We start from the raw sequence: 21843 nt of genomic DNA, 5'->3' as shown, positions 1-21843 counted from the left end.
CCGTGTCGTAAATGGCATATTGGCAACTTTACGTTTCTCCTCAGATGATTTTAAGTTTCTCTTTTTGCTACTTTTTCTTAACTTGGGCTTTTTGGATTTTACATGCCCGGTACTACGAGATTGGGCATCGGGCTTGGAAGACGACGTTGATGGCATTTCATCGTCTATGTCATGACTAGTGGCAGCAGCTTCAGCATTAGGAGGAAGTGGGTCTTGATCTTTCCCTACTTTATCCTCCAAATTTTTGGTCTCCATTATATGTAGCACAAGATACTGCAGAATGTGTGAACTTGGTAATATTGCAGTACCAATGGACTTATACTGCTGGATTGGTTTTGCAAATTTGGTTATAATTATTATATATATTTTTTTTTTTTAAATTTTTTTTTTTTTTTTACTTTTTTTTTATTTTTTAAAAACTTTGGAATAATGGGGAAATAACTATGCCCTTAGAAGCACAGAGCACAGGACACAGCACCACTGGACTGAACAGGACACGGCACAGGACCCAGCAGCACTACGGAACTCAGCAGGACAGAGCACAGGACACAGCACCACTGGACTGATACTGCAGAATGTGTGAACTTTGTAATATTGCAGTACCAATGGACTTATACTGCTGGATTGGTTTTGCAAATTTGGTTATAATTATTATATATTTTTTTTTTTTAAAATTTTTTATTATTTTTTACTTTTTTTTTATTTTTTAAAAACTTGGGAATAATGGGGAAATAACTATGCCCTTAGAAGCACAGAGCACAGGACACAGCACCACTGGACTGAACAGGACACGGCACAGGACCCAGCAGCACTACGGAACTCAGCAGGACAGAGCACAGGACACAGCACCACTGGACTGATACTGCAGAATGTGTGAACTTTGTAATATTGCAGTACCAATGGACTTATACTGCTGGATTGGTTTTGCAAATTTGGTTATAATTATATATATTTTTTTTTTAATTTTTAATTGTAATTTTTTTTTTACTTTTTTTTTATTTTTTAAAAACTTGGGAATAATGGGGAAATAACTATGCCCTTAGAAGCACAGAGCACAGGACACAGCACCACTGGACTGAACAGGACACGGCACAGGACCCAGCAGCACTACGGAACTCAGCAGGACAGAGCACAGGACACAGCACCACTGGACTGATACTGCAGAATGTGTAAACTTTGTAATATTGCAGTACCACTGGACTTTTACTGCTGAATGTGTGAACTTGGTAATATTGCAGTACCAATGGGCTTATACTGCAGGATTGGTTGTGCAAATTTTGTGGTAATTAAAAAAAATTAAATTAGTTTTTGGTATTTTTTTAAATAACTTTTTTTTATTTTTTTAAACACAGGGGAATATTGGGGAAATAACTATGCCCTTAGAAGCACAGAGCACAGGACACAGCACCACTGGACTGAACAGGACACAGCACTGGACCCAGCAGCACCACTGACCTCAGAAGGACAGAGCACAGCACACAGCACCACTGGACTGATACTGCAGAACACAGCACAGCACAGCACAGCACAGCACAGCACAGCACAGCACAGTACAGTACAGTACAGCACAGCACAGCACAGCACAGAACTAAACAGCACAGCACGAGATCTACCAGGACAGAGGACCACCTAACACACCCTCCCTCTACCCTGATCAATGCCCGAGTGAAGATGGCGGCGACTAGCGGGGAATTTATAGGATCCGAGTATCGCGAGATCCGACAACGGGATTATGAGTCAGAGCCTCAGTTTCAGATTTGAATTTGGCGCCAATACCCGGATCTGTCTCGGATCCGACTCGGATCGGCAACGTTCGGGTGGGCTCGGATTTCATAAATCCGAGTGCGCTCATCCCTAATTAAAATGGGTATTGACACCACACATTAAAACTAGCAATGATATCACACATTAAAAATACCATTGATAACATACACTAAAACTAGCAATGATACCGCACGCTAAAACTAGCAATGATACCGCACTTTTAAAATAAAATTTATAATGCACATTAAAACTAGCAATGATACCGCACTTTAAAAATAAAATTTATAATGCACATTAAAACTAGCAATGATACCACAAATTAAAATACCATTGATAATGCATCATTGGGCATGGCCAGGCCACCCTCCTACAGACAGATTCAACATTTTAACAAGACAAATATAAGCATGCAGGATGTTCGATACTAGAGTAGTGGGATCTGTAGGGGTGAGGGTGTCAGAGTGAAGTTAGCCATGCATTGGGAAGGGGGGAACATTGTGGGGAGGTGGAGGGGCCCTGTTCTAATCATCTGTCCTGGGACCCATGATCTCTCATGACAGCCTTACCTCTTCCTATACAAGCAAGTATTCTACTGGCTGTTCCCATTGTTTGACTACACTGCTTGCTTACATGTACAACACCATCTATCTCTCCACCTTCATTCATGATTCAACAATCTTTTCCATACGCCTCCTGTATATCTTAGCAATAGCTCCTGTCGGGCACCTAACCTCTCTATGTCTTTCAGGAACAAGTCCCAGGGATGATGTCAATGAGGTTTCAGGGAGATATAGAAAGGGGCATTGCTTCCCAGCTTCTATATTGAATGCTGTGCGGAAGCGATTTATCTGCCAGGAACCACTCATCATTGTTCTTGGCCATGACACAGGGATCTGTGACTTGCCGTAACTCCCTGCCTAAAATTAAACAAGACATTACGGTTACATCCTGTAGCCTGAAGGGGTTAATTTTATTAATTAACCATAGAGCAACAGTGAAACATAACTATAATTTACAAAGCATCTTCTTGTAAATTAGTTACTAGTGAAGAGACAATTGAAGAACATTATTCAGCGTTAATTCCAAACAGTGTAGCTGCCTCGTTAGCGCAGTAGGTAGCGTGTCAGTCGTGAGTTTGATCCTCACATGGGGCAACCTGTTTTTTTCTCACCCCTCTCTATGTTCTTTCTATGTTGTCAAACCAGCCATATTGCTCTGAGACGACTTAGAGGTTGCACTGACAGCCCAAGGTTCCAGTGAGTGGGAAGAACTGATTCATATGACTATTGCCCTCCTAATCACTGGAACCTGAAGCTCAATAGGATTGCTGTGTTCAAAATGTGTAAGTGTCTGGGCACTTCAGCATAAAGTGATGGGAGACACCTAGTTGAGTGTTGTTTATTCCTTCATACGTAGGGATCTACTTATAGTGCAGAGGAGGTTTAGTTGAGATCAGATCTTCCCTAACACCAATACATCAAAAGTAAAATTGATCTTGTAACTATACAAGGTCTCCAACGTAATAGCAAAAAAAGTAAAACTTAGATCAAACAAAAAACAAATTTAAAGATAAAAAAATGATGAAAACGAAATCTGACACTATTCCCTGTCCTTCTCCCCATCATGAGGAAACCACTTTAATCACTGTGAGACACATGCAAAAATGTCTGAATGTCACACAAAATGAACGGCACTCCATAATTTAGGAAATTATACCAACACCCAAATATAGTACACTTATGTGGTGTGATGAGACACAAAGTGGGAAAGGACTGTCTCTGGATTGTGATTTTACTAAGAGACCACCCATCCAAGATGGACCCCTAATGAAGGACTAGGGAACAGGGACCCTGGGTACATCGATATGGGTAGGATAACACCCTCAGACAGTCAGTGTAAATAATCAAATTTTTTTATCAAGTTGAGTCCAGATAGAGATCACTAAATGTCAGAAAGGATCACTCTCTATTACAGTGTCAGAGGTCAGGAAAGGTCACAGCTGTTGTTTCTGTAGTGTAGTGGTTATCACATTCGCCTCACCCGCGAAAGGTCCCCGATTCGAAACCGGGCAGAAACAGGCCTTAGTTCTCCTTCTATATAGGACATGTGAGATGTAAAATTAATATAATATCCTGTAAATACTATTTGTATCAACAGGAAGTTTTAATGGCATTGCATCAGTGTTTATTAGGGAAACTAGTATATTGTAAAGGAATAATACAACCCTGTAAGTAGCAAGTTATTTTTTTGTACAGAATTTTAACAAGACAAACATAAGCATGCAGGATGTTCGATACTAGAGTAAAGAAATCTGTAGGGGTGAGGGTGTCAGAGTGAAGTTAGCCATGCATTGGGGACGGGGGAACATTGTGGGGAGGTGGAGGGGCCCTGTTCTAATCATCTGTCCTGGGACCCATGATCTCTCATGACAGCCTTACCTCTTCCTATACAAGCAAGTATTCTACTGGCTGTTCCCATTGTTTGACTACACTGCTTGCTTACATGTACAACAACATCTATCTCTCCACCTTCATTCATGATTCAACAATCTTTTCCATACGCCTTCTGTATATCTTAGCAATAGCTCCTGTCGGGCACCTAACCTCTCTATGTCTTTCAGGAACAAGTCCCAGGGATGATGTCAATGAGGTTTCAAGGAGATATAGAAAGGAGCATTGCTTCCCAGCTTCTATATTGAATGCTGTACGGAAGCGATTTATCTGCCAGGAACCACTCATCATTGTTCTTGGCCCTGACACAGGGATCTGTGACTTGCCGTAACTCCCTGCCTAAAATTAAACAAGACATTAAGGTTACATCCTGTAGCCTGAAGGGGTTAATTTTATTAATTAACCATAGAGCAACAGCGAAACATAACTATAATTTACAAAGCATCTTCTTGTAAATTAGTTACTAGTGAAGAGACAATTGAAGAACATTATTCAGCGTTAATTCCAAACAGTGTAGCTGCCTTGTTAGCGCAGTAGGTAGCGCGTCAGTCTCATAATCTGAAGGTTGTGAGTTCGATCCTCACATGGGGCAACCAATCTTTTTCTCACCCCTCTCTATGTTCTTTCTATGTTGTCAAACCAGCCATATTGCTCTGAGACGACTTAGAGGTTGCACTGACAGCCCAAGGTTCCAGTGAGTGGGCAAGAACTGATTCATATGGCTATTGACCTCCTAATCACTTGAACCTGATGCTCAATAGGATTGCTGTGTTCAAAATGTGTAAGTTTCTGGGCACTTCAGCATAAAGTGATGGGAGACACCTAGTTGAGTGTAGTGTATTCCTTCATATGTAGGGATCTACTTATAGTGCAGAGGAGGTTTAGTTGAGATCAGATCTTCCCTAACACCAATACATCAAAAGTAAAATTGATCTTGTAACTATACAAGGTCTCCAACGTAATAGCAAAAAAGTAAAACTTAGATCAAACAAAAAATAAATTTAAAGATAAAAAAATGATGAAAACAAAATCTGACTCTATTCCCTGTCCTTCTTCCCAGCATGAGGAAACCACTTTAATCACTGTGAGACACATGCAAAAATGTCTAAATGTCACACAAAATGAACAGCACTCCATAATTTAGGAAATTATACCAACACCCAAATATAGTACACTTATGTGGTGTGATGAGACACAAGGTGGGAAAGGACTGTCTCTGGATTCTGATTTTACTAAGAGACCACCCATCCAAGTTGGACCCCTAACGAAGGACTAGGGTACAGGGACCCTGGGTACATCGATATGGGTAGGATAACACCCTCAGACAGTCAGTGTAAATAATCACATTTTTTTTATCAAGTTGAGTCCAGATAGAGATCACTAAATGTCAGAAAGGATCACTCTCTATTACAGTGTCAGAGGTCAGTACAGGTCACAGCTGGTGTTTCTGTAGTGTAGTGGTTATCACATTCGCCTCACACGCGAAAGGTCCCTGGTTCGAAACCGGGCAGAAACAGGCCTTTGTTCTCCTTTTATATAGGACATGTGAGATGTAAAATTGATATAATATCCTGTAAATACTATTTGTATCAACAGGAAGTTTTAATGGCATTGCATCAGTGTTCATTAGGGAAACTAGTGTATTGTAAGGAATAATACAACCCTGTAAGTAGCAAGTTATTTTTGGTACAGAATTTTAACAAGACAAACATAAGCATGCAGGATGTTCGATACTAGAGTAGTGGGATCTGTAGGGGTGAGGGTGTCAGAGTGAAGTTAGCCATGCATTGGGAACGGGGGGAACATTGTGGGGAGGTGGAGGGGCCCTGTTCTAATCATCTGTCCTGGGACCCATGATCTCTGATGACGGCCTTACCTCTTCCTATACATGCAAGTTTTCTACTGGCTGTTCCCATTGTTTGACTACACTGCTTGCTTACATGTACAACACCATCTATCTCTCCACCTTCATTCATGATTCAACAATCTTTTCCATACGCCTCCTGTATATCTTAGCAATAGCTCCTGTCGGGCACCTAACCTCTCTATGTCTTTCAGGAACAAGTCCCAGGGATGATGTCAATGAGGTTTCAGGGAGAGATAGAAAGGGGCATTGCTTCCCAGCTTCTATATTGAATGCTCTGCGGAAGCGTTTTATCTGCCAGGAACCACTCATCATTGTTCTTGGCCATGACACAGGAATCTGTGACTTGCCGTAACTCCCTGCCTAAAATTAAACAAGACATTACAGTTACATCCTGTAGCCTGAAGGGGTTAATTTTATTAATTAACCATAGAGCAACAGCGAAACATAACTATAATTTACAAAGCATCTTCTTGTAAATTAGTTACTAGTGAAGAGACAATTGAAGAACATTATTCAGCGTTAATTCCAAACAGTGTAGCTGCCTCGTTAGCGCAGTAGGTAGCGTGTCAGTCATGAGTTCGATCCTCACATGGGGCAACCTGACTTTTTCTCACCCCTCTCTATGTTCTTTCTATGTTGTCAAACCAGCCATATTGCTCTGAGATGACTTAGAGGTTGCACTGACAGCCCAAGGTTCCAGTGAGTGGGCAAGAACTGATTCATATGGCTATTGCCCTCCTAATCACTTGAACCTGATGCTCAATAGGATTGCTGTGTTCAAAATGTGTAAGTGTCTGGGCACTTCAGCATAAAGTGATGGGAGACACCTAGTTGAGTGTAGTGTATTCCTTCATACGTAGGGATCTACTTATAGTGCAGAGGAGGTTTAGTTGAGATCAGATCTTCCCTAAAACCAATACATCAAAAGTAAAATTGATCTTGTAACTATACAAGGTCTCCAACGTAATAGCAAAAAAGTAAAACTTAGATCAAACAAAAAACAAATTTAAAGATAAAAAAATGATGAAAACGAAATCTGACACTATTCCCTGTCCTTCTTCCCAGCATGAGGAAACCACTTTAATCACTGTGAGACACATGCAAAAATGTCTGAATGTCACACAAAATGAACGGCACTCCATAATTTAGGAAATTATACCAACACCCAAATATAGAACACTTATGTGGTGTGATGAGACACAAGGTGGGAAAGGACTGTCTCTGGATTCTGATTTTACTAAGAGACCACCCATCCAAGATGGACCCCTAATGAAGGACTAGGGAACAGGGACCCTGGGTACATCGATATGGGTAGGATAACACCCTCAGACAGTCAGTGTAAATAATCAATTTTTTTTATCAAGTTGAGTCCAGATAGAGATCACTAAATGTCAGAAAGGATCACTTTCTATTACAGTGTCAGAGGTCAGTACCAGGCACAGCTGGTGTTTCTGTAGTGTAGTGGTTATCACATTCGCCTCACACGCAAAAGGTCCCTGGTTCGAAACCGGGCAGAAACAGGCCTTTGTTCTCCTTTTATATAGGACATGTGAGATGTAAAATTGATATAATATCCTGTAAATACTATTTGTATCAACAGGAAGTTTTAATGGCATTGCATCAGTGTTCATTAGGGAAACTAGTGTATTGTAAGGAATAATACAACCCTGTAAGTAGCAAGTTATTTTTGGTACAGAATTTTAACAAGACAAACATAAGCATGCAGGATGTTCGATACTAGAGTAGTGGGATCTGTAGGGGTGAGGGTGTCAGAGTGAAGTTAGCCATGCATTGGGAACGGGGGAACATTGTGGGGAGGTGGAGGGGCCCTGTTCTAATCATCTGTCCTAGGACCCATGATCTCTGATGACGGCCTTACCTCTTCCTATACATGCAAGTTTTCTACTGGCTGTTCCCATTGTTTGACTACACTGCTTGCTTACATGTACAACACCATCTATCTCTCCACCTTCATTCATGATTCAACAATCTTTTCCATACGCCTCCTGTATATCTTAGCAATAGCTCCTGTCGGGCACCTAACCTCTCTATGTCTTTCAGGAACAAGTCCCAGGGATGATGTCAATGAGGTTTCAGGGAGAGATAGAAAGGGGCATTGCTTCCCAGCTTCTATATTGAATGCTCTGCGGAAGCGTTTTATCTGCCAGGAACCACTCATCATTGTTCTTGGCCATGACACAGGAATCTGTGACTTGCCGTAACTCCCTGCCTAAAATTAAACAAGACATTACAGTTACATCCTGTAGCCTGAAGGGGTTAATTTTATTCATTAACCATAGAGCAACAGCGAAACATAACTATAATTTACAAAGCATCTTCTTGTAAATTAGTTACTAGTGAAGAGACAATTGAAGAACATTATTCAGCGTTAATTCCAAACAGTGTAGCTGCCTCGTTAGCGCAGTAGGTAGCGTGTCAGTCATGAGTTCGATCCTCACATGGGGCAACCTGACTTTTTCTCACCCCTCTCTATGTTCTTTCTATGTTGTCAAACCAGCCATATTGCTCTGAGATGACTTAGAGGTTGCACTGACAGCCCAAGGTTCCAGTGAGTGGGCAAGAACTGATTCATATGGCTATTGCCCTCCTAATCACTTGAACCTGATGCTCAATAGGATTGCTGTGTTCAAAATGTGTAAGTGTCTGGGCACTTCAGCATAAAGTGATGGGAGACACCTAGTTGAGTGTAGTGTATTCCTTCATACGTAGGGATCTACTTATAGTGCAGAGGAGGTTTAGTTGAGATCAGATCTTCCCTAAAACCAATACATCAAAAGTAAAATTGATCTTGTAACTATACAAGGTCTCCAACGTAATAGCAAAAAAGTAAAACTTAGATCAAACAAAAAACAAATTTAAAGATAAAAAAATGATGAAAACGAAATCTGACACTATTCCCTGTCCTTCTTCCCAGCATGAGGAAACCACTTTAATCACTGTGAGACACATGCAAAAATGTCTGAATGTCACACAAAATGAACGGCACTCCATAATTTAGGAAATTATACCAACACCCAAATATAGAACACTTATGTGGTGTGATGAGACACAAGGTGGGAAAGGACTGTCTCTGGATTCTGATTTTACTAAGAGACCACCCATCCAAGATGGACCCCTAATGAAGGACTAGGGAACAGGGACCCTGGGTACATCGATATGGGTAGGATAACACCCTCAGACAGTCAGTGTAAATAATCAATTTTTTTTATCAAGTTGAGTCCAGATAGAGATCACTAAATGTCAGAAAGGATCACTTTCTATTACAGTGTCAGAGGTCAGTACCAGGCACAGCTGGTGTTTCTGTAGTGTAGTGGTTATCACATTCGCCTCACACAGAAAAGCTCCCCGATTCGAAACCGGGCAGAAACAGGCCTTAGTTCTCCTTTTATATAGGACATGTGAGATGCAAAATTGATATAATATCCTGTAAATACTATTTGTATCAAAAGGAAGTTTTAATGGCATTGCATCAGTGTTCATTGGGGAAACTAGTGTATTGTAAGGAATAATACAACCCTGTAAGCAGAGCCGTAACTAGGGTGGTGCGGGCGGTGCCGTCGCCCAGGGCGCAAGCCCGAGAGGGCGCAGCAGCCGCCCGCTACTCTCCCTTTTTTGGCACATTAAAAGGGAAAAAAAAAAAAAATTTTTTGGGCCCCTCCCCCGACTCGCGGCACCCCCCCGCGACTCGTGCGGGGTGGGGGGGGGTGTAGAGTGAGAAGGGAGGGAGGTTGGCACTTGAGCGGGGAGGGGGGGTAGGTGGTGATGAAAGGATCAAATCCTATTGCTGACTGGGAGAGAGCTACGCGTCCATCTGTGATGACATCACCGCAGCTGCAGATCCAATGTGACAGCGCAGGGGGGTGGGATGAGTGGAGGACAGCTCCTCTGACTTCCTGACTGACTCACATGAAGAAGTTGTGCAGTAAATAGCAGGTATTTTAACACTCACAGAATCACATATTCACTAGCACCATATGTACACTATAAATGCAGATTATATACAAACCTCTAGTTCCTCTCTGAATATCCAGTGTCAGCCTAAGTAATCACTTGATAAGTGAAGAAAAAAAAAAAACAATATTGTCACTACACAAACTGTTGCAGATACAGACTTTTATGCTCTCTCTACCTCAATAAAATAACTGTTAGTCCTGTACTTCAACATATAGTTGGTGAGTAAACACATTGGGCGCACTCATAAAGGGGCAGACACACAGGGCGCACTCATAAAGGGGCAGACACACAGGGCGCACTCATAAAGGGGCAGACACACAGGGCGCACTCATACAGGGGCAGACACACAGGGCGCACTCATACAGGGGCAGACACACAGGGCGCACTCATACAGGGGCAGACACACAGGGCGCACTCATACAGGGGCAGACACACAGGGCGCACTCATACCAGGGGCAGACACACAGGGCGCACTCATACCAGGGGCAGACACACAGGGCGGCACTCATACAGGGGCAGACACACTGGGCACTTTATATAGTGTCATTAAGATGCTCTCTGTATTGCAGACACAAGAATGCCCTCTGCATTGTATGGCTGACAGAAGAATGCTCTCTCTATTGCATGACGTTTGCTAGGATACTCTTTGCATTGTATGATGGTCACTAGAATTCACTTTTGTATTGTATGGCGGTCACTAGGATGCTGTTTATATTGTATGGTGGTCACTAGGATGCTTTCTGTATTGTATGATGGTCACTAGGATGCTCTTTGTATTGTATAGCAGTCATTAGGATGCTCTTGGTATTGTATGGCGATCCCTAGGATGCTGTTTATTTTGCATGGCAGTCCCTAGGATGCTGTTTATTTTGTATGGCGGTCACTAGGAGGCTGTTTATATTGTATTTGTATCACTAATACTGGCTAAATTATCATGCAGAACAGTATAAACCTTGCAATTCAATATGTATGATGCATCCATGGGAGTATTTTAATTTAATCTGAAAAAGAAAAATGTTTTAATTGTTCATACTTGTGTGTATAAGTAATCACAGTTTTATTTAAAAGTATGTGGTTTTTATCTTTGAAATCCCTAACTCCAAGAAGAGGGGATTGGGAGGAATAGAGGACATTGGGAGGTTGGAACCTTTTCTTCGAGGTTAAGGCACACACCAGCATGGTTTCGACATGCTACAGTTTTGCATACAGGTATGCAGAAGCAGTGTGATTTACTTTTTATTTTTTTAATTTTATATTGTTACTGAGACTTTTTGATCCGGTGGGTGACCCAACTATTATTACATTAATGCTAACCCTGGGAACTCCCTGCTGCTGGATTAAGCTGCTCCACTTACATAACTAATGTGTATACACCATCCACTGGTGTGCTGACTCTGTCTACTTGTGACTGCTCCACCTACATGTGCAATGCTTTGCCTACTTGTGTGTTAGCTCCGTCAACTGTGATAGACGGACTCTGCTTACCATAGCGTATTGCATTTGCCTTGTATAAAAACCAATGTGGCTCGAGCTAATGGAGTGCTAACTCCGCCTACAATTTGCCCAGCCTACCATTTATTGGCCCCGCCTACATGAGGCCACTTTCAAAATTTTTCCAGGGCCACTTTAAGTTCCCAATCCGCCCCTGGTATTATGTGTGTGTGAGGGGCCACTGTCTGTGTGTGTATTATGTGTGTGTGAGGTGCCACTGTGTGTGTGTATTATGTGTGTGTGAGTGAAGGGGGGGGCAAACCAATATCTTGCCTAGGGCCCCATGAGGTGTAAATCCGGCTCTGATAGATATATATATATATATATATATATATATATATATATATATATCATGCATTTGAAAATATGTGTAGCAGAATTCTTTCCAGTAAAGTGCTAGCCACACCCCCACATTAGGTTGGCCACACCCACTTGGCAAATGTCACTCCCACTTGATGGGGGGCGCCGGTGTCCTGTCTCGCCCAGGGCACTGAAATGTCTAGTTACGGCACTGCCTGTAAGTAGCAAGTTATTTTTGGTACAGAATTTTAACAAGACAAACATAAGCATGCAGGATGTTCGATACTAGAGTAGTGGGATCTGTAGGGGTGAGGGTGTCAGAGTGAAGTTAGCCATGCATTGGGAAGGGGTGAACATTGTTGGGAGGTGGAGGGGCCCTGTTCTAATCATCTGTCCTGGGACCCATGATCTCTGATGACGGCCTTACCTCTTCCTATACAAGCAAGTTTTCTACTGGCTGTTCCCATTGTTTGAATACACTGCTTGCTTACATGTACAACACCATCTATCTCTCCACCTTCATTCATGATTCAACAATCTTTTCTATACGCCTCCTGTATATCTTAGTAATAGCTCCTGTCGGGCACCTAACCTCTCTATGTCTTTCAGGAACAAGTCCCAGGGATGATGTCAATGAGGTTTCAGGGAGAGATAGAAAGGGGCATTGTTTCCCAGCTTCTATATTGAATGCTGTGCGGAAGCGATTTATCTGCCAGGAACCACTCTTCATTGTTCTTGGCCATGACACAGGGATCTGTGACTTGCCGTAACTCCCTGCCTAAAATTAAACAAGACATTACAGTTACATCCTGTAGCCTGAAGGGGTTAATTTTATTCATTAACCATAGAGCAACAGCGAAACATAACTATAATTTACAAAGCATATTCTTGTAAATTAGTTACTAGTGAAGAGACAATTGAAGAACATTATTCAGCGTTAATCCCAAACAGTGTAGCTGCCTCGTTAGCGCAGTAGGCAGCGCGTCAGTCTCATAATCTGAAGGTCGTGAGTTCGATCCTCACATGGGGCAACCTGTCTTTTTCTCACCCCTCTCTATGTTCTTTCTATGTTGTGAAACCAGCCATATTGCTCTGAGATGACTTAGAGGTTGCACTGACAGCCCAAGGTTCCAGTGAGTGGGCAAGAACTGATTCATATGGCTATTGCCCTCCTAATCACTTGAACCTGATGCTCAATAGGATTGCTGTGTTCAAAATGTGTAAGTTTCTGGGCACTTCAGCATAAAGTGATGGGAGACACCTAGTTGAGTGTAGTGTATTCCTTCATATGTAGGGATCTACTTATAGTGCAGAGGAGGTTTAGTTGAGATCAGATCTTCCCTAACACCAATACATCAAAAGTAAAATTGATCTTGTAACTATACAAGGTCTCCAACATAATAGCTGTAACACCCCCTTGTGTATTAAGCGTTGTGAGGGTATATATATATATTGAACCACGCAGATGCTTCTCACCTTGGTACTTGGTTTTCAGTGCCTCCACCCGAATCTCTGCTTTCTCTTCTGGGGGGTGTTCAAAAGATACACCAGGGGGAGATCCGGGAAACCCCCTGCCCAGTATTAACACTCTGTGACAAAATGTGTGCTGCAAAAGCCAGCCAGGCACATTTATTTAAATGGAAATCCTAAATGCAGCTTTGTAATTTTATAGAAAAATATACTTTGGTATAATTTGAAATAATAGTGCAAACAATACAATACAGTAATAAAACAGTGTGGATGAAAGTGGCGCACCACTTCTTACTATGCACACCAAGTTAACACAAAAACTCGCAATAAATCAATAACAGCATACAATATAATATAATATATAACAATATAACCATTAACTGTCACAGCTTTATACACATGAAAAAATATATCAGATATCTTACTTGCTCCTGATACTGTGAATATCTTGCAGGGTGAGTTTATATATTTTCCCTTATAGCCCTACAATGTACTGCCAAACACACACAGCAGTATTCAAACACACCACACAAATAGAGCAGTGCACTGCAAGTTGGGGCCCTTCTGTATGTATGCAGCATGGCATGGAAACATCATGTGTCCAGTTTGCAGATTTTGGAGGTCTTTAAATCACTTGCAGTGAGGTACAGCAGTCACAGTATGCAGACCCTCCTCCAGCAACAACTGTAAAATCCTTTCTAATTTGTATCCTGGGACTTGTAGTTCCACAAGTGCTGATTAGACACACACTTGGTGCATATTTACCTGCCCACCCATCTATCCCTAACTCTTCAGCCCTTGTGGCCAGATATAGTCCAAACCCCACTTGAACAACAACAGATAGATAAAAATAACCAGTAACTTATCTGCACCAGTGTGTCACAGGTCTGAACTTGATTATCTCCAAAATGGCTGACTTGTAAAATGTCCTTCTTCAGAGATGCATGCAAACCTCCTCCTACAGCTTCAAACTGTGGCTTCCAGCAGGTTCTGTTCAGAACTGCACTGAGCTTTGATATCTCTGCAGACTTCTCTCTCTGCTCAGATCACTCATCCAGTGCCCTTCTGCCTAGGGTCACCTATCTGAACTGGTCACACAGCTCAGTCTCTCTCAGGATGCTCCTCTCTCCCTCTCTCTCTCCGCCCTCTGGTTTCTCAGTCTTCTTAGGCTCCGCCCCCTCTTCATAACAGCTTTCTGGGAGATGTAGTTCCTTCTCCTTGACTGGTAAATAGCTATATGCATCTCTTTTCTTACTGATGCAATTGTGATTATTAGCCCCTGGGTGCTCAAGTCCAACTGCAGCATCCCCAGGGGTTACATAGCAAAAAAGTAAAACTTAGATCAAACAAAAAACAAATTTAAAGATAAAAAAATGATGAAAACAAAATCTGACACTATTCCCTGTCCTTCTTCCCAGCATGAGGAAACCACTTTAATCACTGTGAGACACATGCAAAAATGTCTGAATGTCACACAAAATGAACGGCACTCCATAATTTAGGAAATTATACCAACACCCAAATATAGTACACTTATGTGGTGTGAGGAGACACAAGGTGGGAAAGGACTGTCTCTGGATTCTGATTTTACTAAGAGACCACCCATCCAAGATGGACCCCTAATGAAGGACTAGGGAACAGGGACCCTGGGTACATCGATATGGGTAGGATAACACCCTCAGACAGTCAGTGTAAATAATCACATTTTTTAATCAAGTTGAGTCTAGATAGAGATCACTAAATGTCAGATAAGATCACTCTCTATTACAGTGTCAGAGGTCAGTACCAGGCACAGCTGGTGTTTCTGTAGTGTAGTGGTTATCACATTCGCCTCACACAGAAAAGCTCCCCGATTCGAAACCGGGCAGAAACAGGCCTTAGTTCTCCTTTTATATAGGACATGTGAGATGCAAAATTGATATAATATCCTGTAAATACTATTTGTATCAAAAGGAAGTTTTAATGGCATTGCATCAGTGTTCATTGGGGAAACTAGTGTATTGTAAGGAATAATACAACCCTGTAAGCAGAGCCGTAACTAGGGTGGTGCGGGCGGTGCCGTCGCCCAGGGCGCAAGCCCGAGAGGGCGCAGCAGCCGCCCGCTACTCTCCCTTTTTTGGCACATTAAAAGGGAAAAAAAAAAAAAATTTTTGGGCCCCTCCCCCGACTCGCGGCACCCCCCCGCGACTCGTGCGGGGTGGGGGGGGGTGTAGAGTGAGAAGGGAGGGAGGTTGGCACTTGAGCGGGGAGGGGGGGTAGGTGGTGATGAAAGGATCAAATCCTATTGCTGACTGGGAGAGAGCTACGCGTCCATCTGTGATGACATCACCGCAGCTGCAGATCCAATGTGACAGCGCAGGGGGGTGGGATGAGTGGAGGACAGCTCCTCTGACTTCCTGACTGACTCACATGAAGAAGTTGTGCAGTAAATAGCAGGTATTTTAACACTCACAGAATCACATATTCACTAGCACCATATGTACACTATAAATGCAGATTATATACAAACCTCTAGTTCCTCTCTGAATATCCAGTGTCAGCCTAAGTAATCACTTGATAAGTGAAGAAAAAAAAAAACAATATTGTCACTACACAAACTGTTGCAGATACAGACTTTTATGCTCTCTCTACCTCAATAAAATAACTGTTAGTCCTGTACTTCAACATATAGTTGGTGAGTAAACACATTGGGCGCACTCATAAAGGGGCAGACACACAGGGCGCACTCATAAAGGGGCAGACACACAGGGCGCACTCATAAAGGGGCAGACACACAGGGCGCACTCATACAGGGGCAGACACACAGGGCGCACTCATACAGGGGCAGACACACAGGGCGCACTCATACAGGGGCAGACACACAGGGCGCACTCATACCAGGGGCAGACACACAGGGCGCACTCATACCAGGGGCAGACACACAGGGCGGCACTCATACAGGGGCAGACACACTGGGCACTTTATATAGTGTCATTAAGATGCTCTCTGTATTGCAGACACAAGAATGCCCTCTGCATTGTATGGCTGACAGAAGAATGCTCTCTCTATTGCATGACGTTTGCTAGGATACTCTTTGCATTGTATGATGGTCACTAGAATTCACTTTTGTATTGTATGGCGGTCACTAGGATGCTGTTTATATTGTATGGTGGTCACTAGGATGCTTTCTGTATTGTATGATGGTCACTAGGATGCTCTTTGTATTGTATAGCAGTCACTAGGATGCTCTTGGTATTGTATGGCGATCCCTAGGATGCTGTTTATTTTGCATGGCAGTCCCTAGGATGCTGTTTATTTTGTATGGCGGTCACTAGGAGGCTGTTTATATTGTATTTGTATCACTAATACTGGCTAAATTATCATGCAGAACAGTATAAACCTTGCAATTCAATATGTATGATGCATCCATGGGAGTATTTTAATTTAATCTGAAAAAGAAAAATGTTTTAATTGTTCATACTTGTGTGTATAAGTAATCACAGTTTTATTTAAAAGTATGTGGTTTTTATCTTTGAAATCCCTAACTCCAAGAAGAGGGGATTGGGAGGAATAGAGGACATTGGGAGGTTGGAACCTTTTCTTCGAGGTTAAGGCACACACCAGCATGGTTTCGACATGCTACAGTTTTGCATACAGGTATGCAGAAGCAGTGTGATTTACTTTTTATTTTTTTAATTTTATATTGTTACTGAGACTTTTTGATCCGGTGGGTGACCCAACTATTATTACATTAATGCTAACCCTGGGAACTCCCTGCTGCTGGATTAAGCTGCTCCACTTACATAACTAATGTGTATACACCATCCACTGGTGTGCTGACTCTGTCTACTTGTGACTGCTCCACCTACATGTGCAATGCTTTGCCTACTTGTGTGTTAGCTCCGTCAACTGTGATAGACGGACTCTGCTTACCATAGCGTATTGCATTTGCCTTGTATAAAAACCAATGTGGCTCGAGCTAATGGAGTGCTAACTCCGCCTACAATTTGCCCAGCCTACCATTTATTGGCCCCGCCTACATGAGGCCACTTTCAAAATTTTTCCAGGGCCACTTTAAGTTCCCAATCCGCCCCTGGTATTATGTGTGTGTGAGGGGCCACTGTCTGTGTGTGTATTATGTGTGTGTGAGGTGCCACTGTGTGTGTGTGTATTATGTGTGTGTGAGGGGCCACTGTGTGTGTGTATTATGTGTGTGTGAGTGAAGGGGGGGGCAAACCAATATCTTGCCTAGGGCCCCATGAGGTGTAAATCCGGCTCTGATAGATATATATATATATATATCATGCATTTGAAAATATGTGTAGCAGAATTCTTTCCAGTAAAGTGCTAGCCACACCCCCACATTAGGTTGGCCACACCCACTTGGCAAATGTCACTCCCACTTGATGGGGGGCGCCGGTGTCCTGTCTCGCCGAGGGCACTGAAATGTCTAGTTACGGCACTGCCTGTAAGTAGCAAGTTATTTTTGGTACAGAATTTTAACAAGACAAACATAAGCATGCAGGATGTTCGATACTAGAGTAGTGGGATCTGTAGGGGTGAGGGTGTCAGAGTGAAGTTAGCCATGCATTGGGAAGGGGTGAACATTGTTGGGAGGTGGAGGGGCCCTGTTCTAATCATCTGTCCTGGGACCCATGATCTCTGATGACGGCCTTACCTCTTCCTATACAAGCAAGTTTTCTACTGGCTGTTCCCATTGTTTGAATACACTGCTTGCTTACATGTACAACACCATCTATCTCTCCACCTTCATTCATGATTCAACAATCTTTTCTATACGCCTCCTGTATATCTTAGTAATAGCTCCTGTCGGGCACCTAACCTCTCTATGTCTTTCAGGAACAAGTCCCAGGGATGATGTCAATGAGGTTTCAGGGAGAGATAGAAAGGGGCATTGTTTCCCAGCTTCTATATTGAATGCTGTGCGGAAGCGATTTATCTGCCAGGAACCACTCTTCATTGTTCTTGGCCATGACACAGGGATCTGTGACTTGCCGTAACTCCCTGCCTAAAATTAAACAAGACATTACAGTTACATCCTGTAGCCTGAAGGGGTTAATTTTATTCATTAACCATAGAGCAACAGCGAAACATAACTATAATTTACAAAGCATATTCTTGTAAATTAGTTACTAGTGAAGAGACAATTGAAGAACATTATTCAGCGTTAATCCCAAACAGTGTAGCTGCCTCGTTAGCGCAGTAGGTAGCGCGTCAGTCTCATAATCTGAAGGTCGTGAGTTCGATCCTCACATGGGGCAACCTGTCTTTTTCTCACCCCTCTCTATGTTCTTTCTATGTTGTGAAACCAGCCATATTGCTCTGAGATGACTTAGAGGTTGCACTGACAGCCCAAGGTTCCAGTGAGTGGGCAAGAACTGATTCATATGGCTATTGCCCTCCTAATCACTTGAACCTGATGCTCAATAGGATTGCTGTGTTCAAAATGTGTAAGTTTCTGGGCACTTCAGCATAAAGTGATGGGAGACACCTAGTTGAGTGTAGTGTATTCCTTCATATGTAGGGATCTACTTATAGTGCAGAGGAGGTTTAGTTGAGATCAGATCTTCCCTAACACCAATACATCAAAAGTAAAATTGATCTTGTAACTATACAAGGTCTCCAACATAATAGCTGTAACACCCCCTTGTGTATTAAGCGTTGTGAGGGTATATATATATATTGAACCACGCAGATGCTTCTCACCTTGGTACTTGGTTTTCAGTGCCTCCACCCGAATCTCTGCTTTCTCTTCTGGGGGGTGTTCAAAAGATACACCAGGGGGAGATCCGGGAAACCCCCTGCCCAGTATTAACACTCTGTGACAAAATGTGTGCTGCAAAAGCCAGCCAGGCACATTTATTTAAATGGAAATCCTAAATGCAGCTTTGTAATTTTATAGAAAAATATACTTTGGTATAATTTGAAATAATAGTGCAAACAATACAATACAGTAATAAAACAGTGTGGATGAAAGTGGCGCACCACTTCTTACTATGCACACCAAGTTAACACAAAAACTCGCAATAAATCAATAACAGCATACAATATAATATAATATATAACAATATAACCATTAACTGTCACAGCTTTATACCATACTTGCCAACTTTTCCTCATTGGCTTCAGGGAGATCCCGGGGGAGATGGGTGTGCGAGGGCGGGGCTTCACAAATCGCATCATATTGGCTCCAGCCCCAAATGATTGTCACCATTTTGGCCATTTACAGCAGGGGTTGGGGCTAAGATGACGCAATTTTTGAATCATTAAGCCCTGCCCCCGCCACTTATCTATTGTGGGGGCGAGAACCAGGAGGTTGCCCTGCTCTCCCGGGAGGTCTCCCAGAAATGCTGGAGTCTCCTGGACATTCCGGGAGAGTAAGCAACTATGCGTTAAAGAAAAACAGCTAATGAATCTCTAAAGACTGAAGTGTCTTTTACATTTCTGTCTCATTTACTAAAGTCATATTGTCTTACCTGTCAGTCTTTGATTAAATCTTGGTCTCCATGAAAATGGCCACCTCCATAGGCATCAATACATGGACATAGGACACAATTTCTGAACTGCGTTATCATGCCACAGATGGCAAAGCCAACCACGTCTTGTACTGGTTCAGCATCAGGGAGAATGCCAGACTCTTCAGGGAGTGAGGGAGATCACTCCTATTTCAGGGAGTCTCCCTGACAATCAGGGAGAGTTGGCAAGTATGCTTTATACACATGAAAAAATATATCAGATATCTTACTTGCTCCTGATACTGTGAATATCTTGCAGGGTGAATTTATATATTTTCCCTTATAGCCCTACAATGTACTGCCAAACACACACAGCAGTATTCAAACACACCACACAAATAGAGCAGTGCACTGCAAGTTGGGGCCCTTCTGTATGTATGCAGCATGGCATGGAAACATCATGTGTCCAGTTTGCAGATTTTGGAGGTCTTTAAATCACTTGCAGTGAGGTACAGCAGTCACAGTATGCAGACCCTCCTCCAGCAACAACTGTAAAATCCTTTCTAATTTGTATCCTGGGACTTGTAGTTCCACAAGTGCTGATTAGACACACACTTGGTGCATATTTACCTGCCCACCCATCTATCCCTAACTCTTCAGCCCTTGTGGCCAGATATAGTCCAAACCCCACTTGAACAACAACAGATAGATAAAAATAACCAGTAACTTATCTGCACCAGTGTGTCACAGGTCTGAACTTGATTATCTCCAAAATGGCTGACTTGTAAAATGTCCTTCTTCAGAGATGCATGCAAACCTCCTCCTACAGCTTCAAACTGTGGCTTCCAGCAGGTTCTGTTCAGAACTGCACTGAGCTTTGATATCTCTGCAGACTTCTCTCTCTGCTCAGATCACTCATCCAGTGCCCTTCTGCCTAGGGTCACCTATCTGAACTGGTCACACAGCTCAGTCTCTCTCAGGATGCTCCTCTCTCCCTCTCTCTCTCCGCCCTCTGGTTTCTCAGTCTTCTTAGGCTCCGCCCCCTCTTCATAACAGCTTTCTGGGAGATGTAGTTCCTTCTCCTTGACTGGTAAATAGCTATATGCATCTCTTTTCTTACTGATGCAATTGTGATTATTAGCCCCTGGGTGCTCAAGTCCAACTGCAGCATCCCCAGGGGTTACATAGCAAAAAAGTAAAACTTAGATCAAACAAAAAACAAATTTAAAGATAAAAAAATGATGAAAACAAAATCTGACACTATTCCCTGTCCTTCTTCCCAGCATGAGGAAACCACTTTAATCACTGTGAGACACATGCAAAAATGTCTGAATGTCACACAAAATGAACGGCACTCCATAATTTAGGAAATTATACCAACACCCAAATATAGTACACTTATGTGGTGTGAGGAGACACAAGGTGGGAAAGGACTGTCTCTGGATTCTGATTTTACTAAGAGACCACCCATCCAAGATGGACCCCTAATGAAGGACTAGGGAACAGGGACCCTGGGTACATCGATATGGGTAGGATAACACCCTCAGACAGTCAGTGTAAATAATCACATTTTTTAATCAAGTTGAGTCTAGATAGAGATCACTAAATGTCAGATAAGATCACTCTCTATTACAGTGTCAGAGGTCAGTACAGGTCACAGCTGGTGTTTCTGTAGTGTAGTGGTTATCACATTTGCCTCACACGCGAAAGGTCCCCGGTTCGAAACCGGGCAGAAACAGGCCTTAGTTCTCCTTTTATATAGGGCATGTGAGATGTAAAATTGATATAATATCCTGTAAATACTATTTGTATCAACAGGAAGTTTTAATGGCATTAATGGCATACAACCCTGTAAGTAGCAAGTTATTTTTGGTACAGAATTTTAACAAGACAAACATAAGCATGCAGGATGTTCGATACTAGAGTAGTGGGATCTGTAGGGGTGAGGGTGTCAGAGTGAAGTTAGCCATGCATTGGGAAGGGGTGAACATTGTTGGGAGGTGGAGGGGCCCTGTTCTAATCATCTGTCCTGGGACCCATGATCTCTGATGACGGCCTTACCTCTTCCTAT

At 42.5% G+C, this 21843-nt stretch overlaps 7 non-coding genes across 7 annotated transcripts; all 7 read left to right on the top strand.

Moving 5' to 3' along the window:
- The first annotated feature begins 3768 nt into the window (after positions 1–3768).
- Positions 3769–3841, top strand: TRNAV-CAC (transfer RNA valine (anticodon CAC)). The gene has a single exon. It is a non-coding gene; the product is annotated as a tRNA-Val (tRNA).
- Positions 3842–4733: 892 nt separating this feature from the next.
- On the top strand, positions 4734–4806 carry TRNAM-CAU (transfer RNA methionine (anticodon CAU)). The gene has a single exon. It is a non-coding gene; the product is annotated as a tRNA-Met (tRNA).
- An 851-nt stretch (positions 4807–5657) lies between these two features.
- Positions 5658–5730, top strand: TRNAV-CAC (transfer RNA valine (anticodon CAC)). Its single transcript has one exon. It is a non-coding gene; the product is annotated as a tRNA-Val (tRNA).
- A 1798-nt stretch (positions 5731–7528) lies between these two features.
- TRNAV-CAC (transfer RNA valine (anticodon CAC)) lies at positions 7529–7601 on the top strand. Its single transcript has one exon. It is a non-coding gene; the product is annotated as a tRNA-Val (tRNA).
- A 5204-nt stretch (positions 7602–12805) lies between these two features.
- Positions 12806–12878, top strand: TRNAM-CAU (transfer RNA methionine (anticodon CAU)). The gene has a single exon. It is a non-coding gene; the product is annotated as a tRNA-Met (tRNA).
- Positions 12879–18505: 5627 nt separating this feature from the next.
- On the top strand, positions 18506–18578 carry TRNAM-CAU (transfer RNA methionine (anticodon CAU)). The gene has a single exon. It is a non-coding gene; the product is annotated as a tRNA-Met (tRNA).
- Positions 18579–21437: 2859 nt separating this feature from the next.
- TRNAV-CAC (transfer RNA valine (anticodon CAC)) lies at positions 21438–21510 on the top strand. Its single transcript has one exon. It is a non-coding gene; the product is annotated as a tRNA-Val (tRNA).
- The last annotated feature ends 333 nt before the right edge of the window (positions 21511–21843 follow it).

This window comes from Mixophyes fleayi (assembly GCF_038048845.1).
Source record: "Mixophyes fleayi isolate aMixFle1 chromosome 4 unlocalized genomic scaffold, aMixFle1.hap1 SUPER_4_unloc_1, whole genome shotgun sequence".
In the NCBI taxonomy this organism is placed as follows: domain Eukaryota; kingdom Metazoa; phylum Chordata; class Amphibia; order Anura; family Limnodynastidae; genus Mixophyes; species Mixophyes fleayi.
Note: the sequence above shows the minus strand (reverse complement) of the source record. Positions and strands in the feature narration are given on the sequence as shown.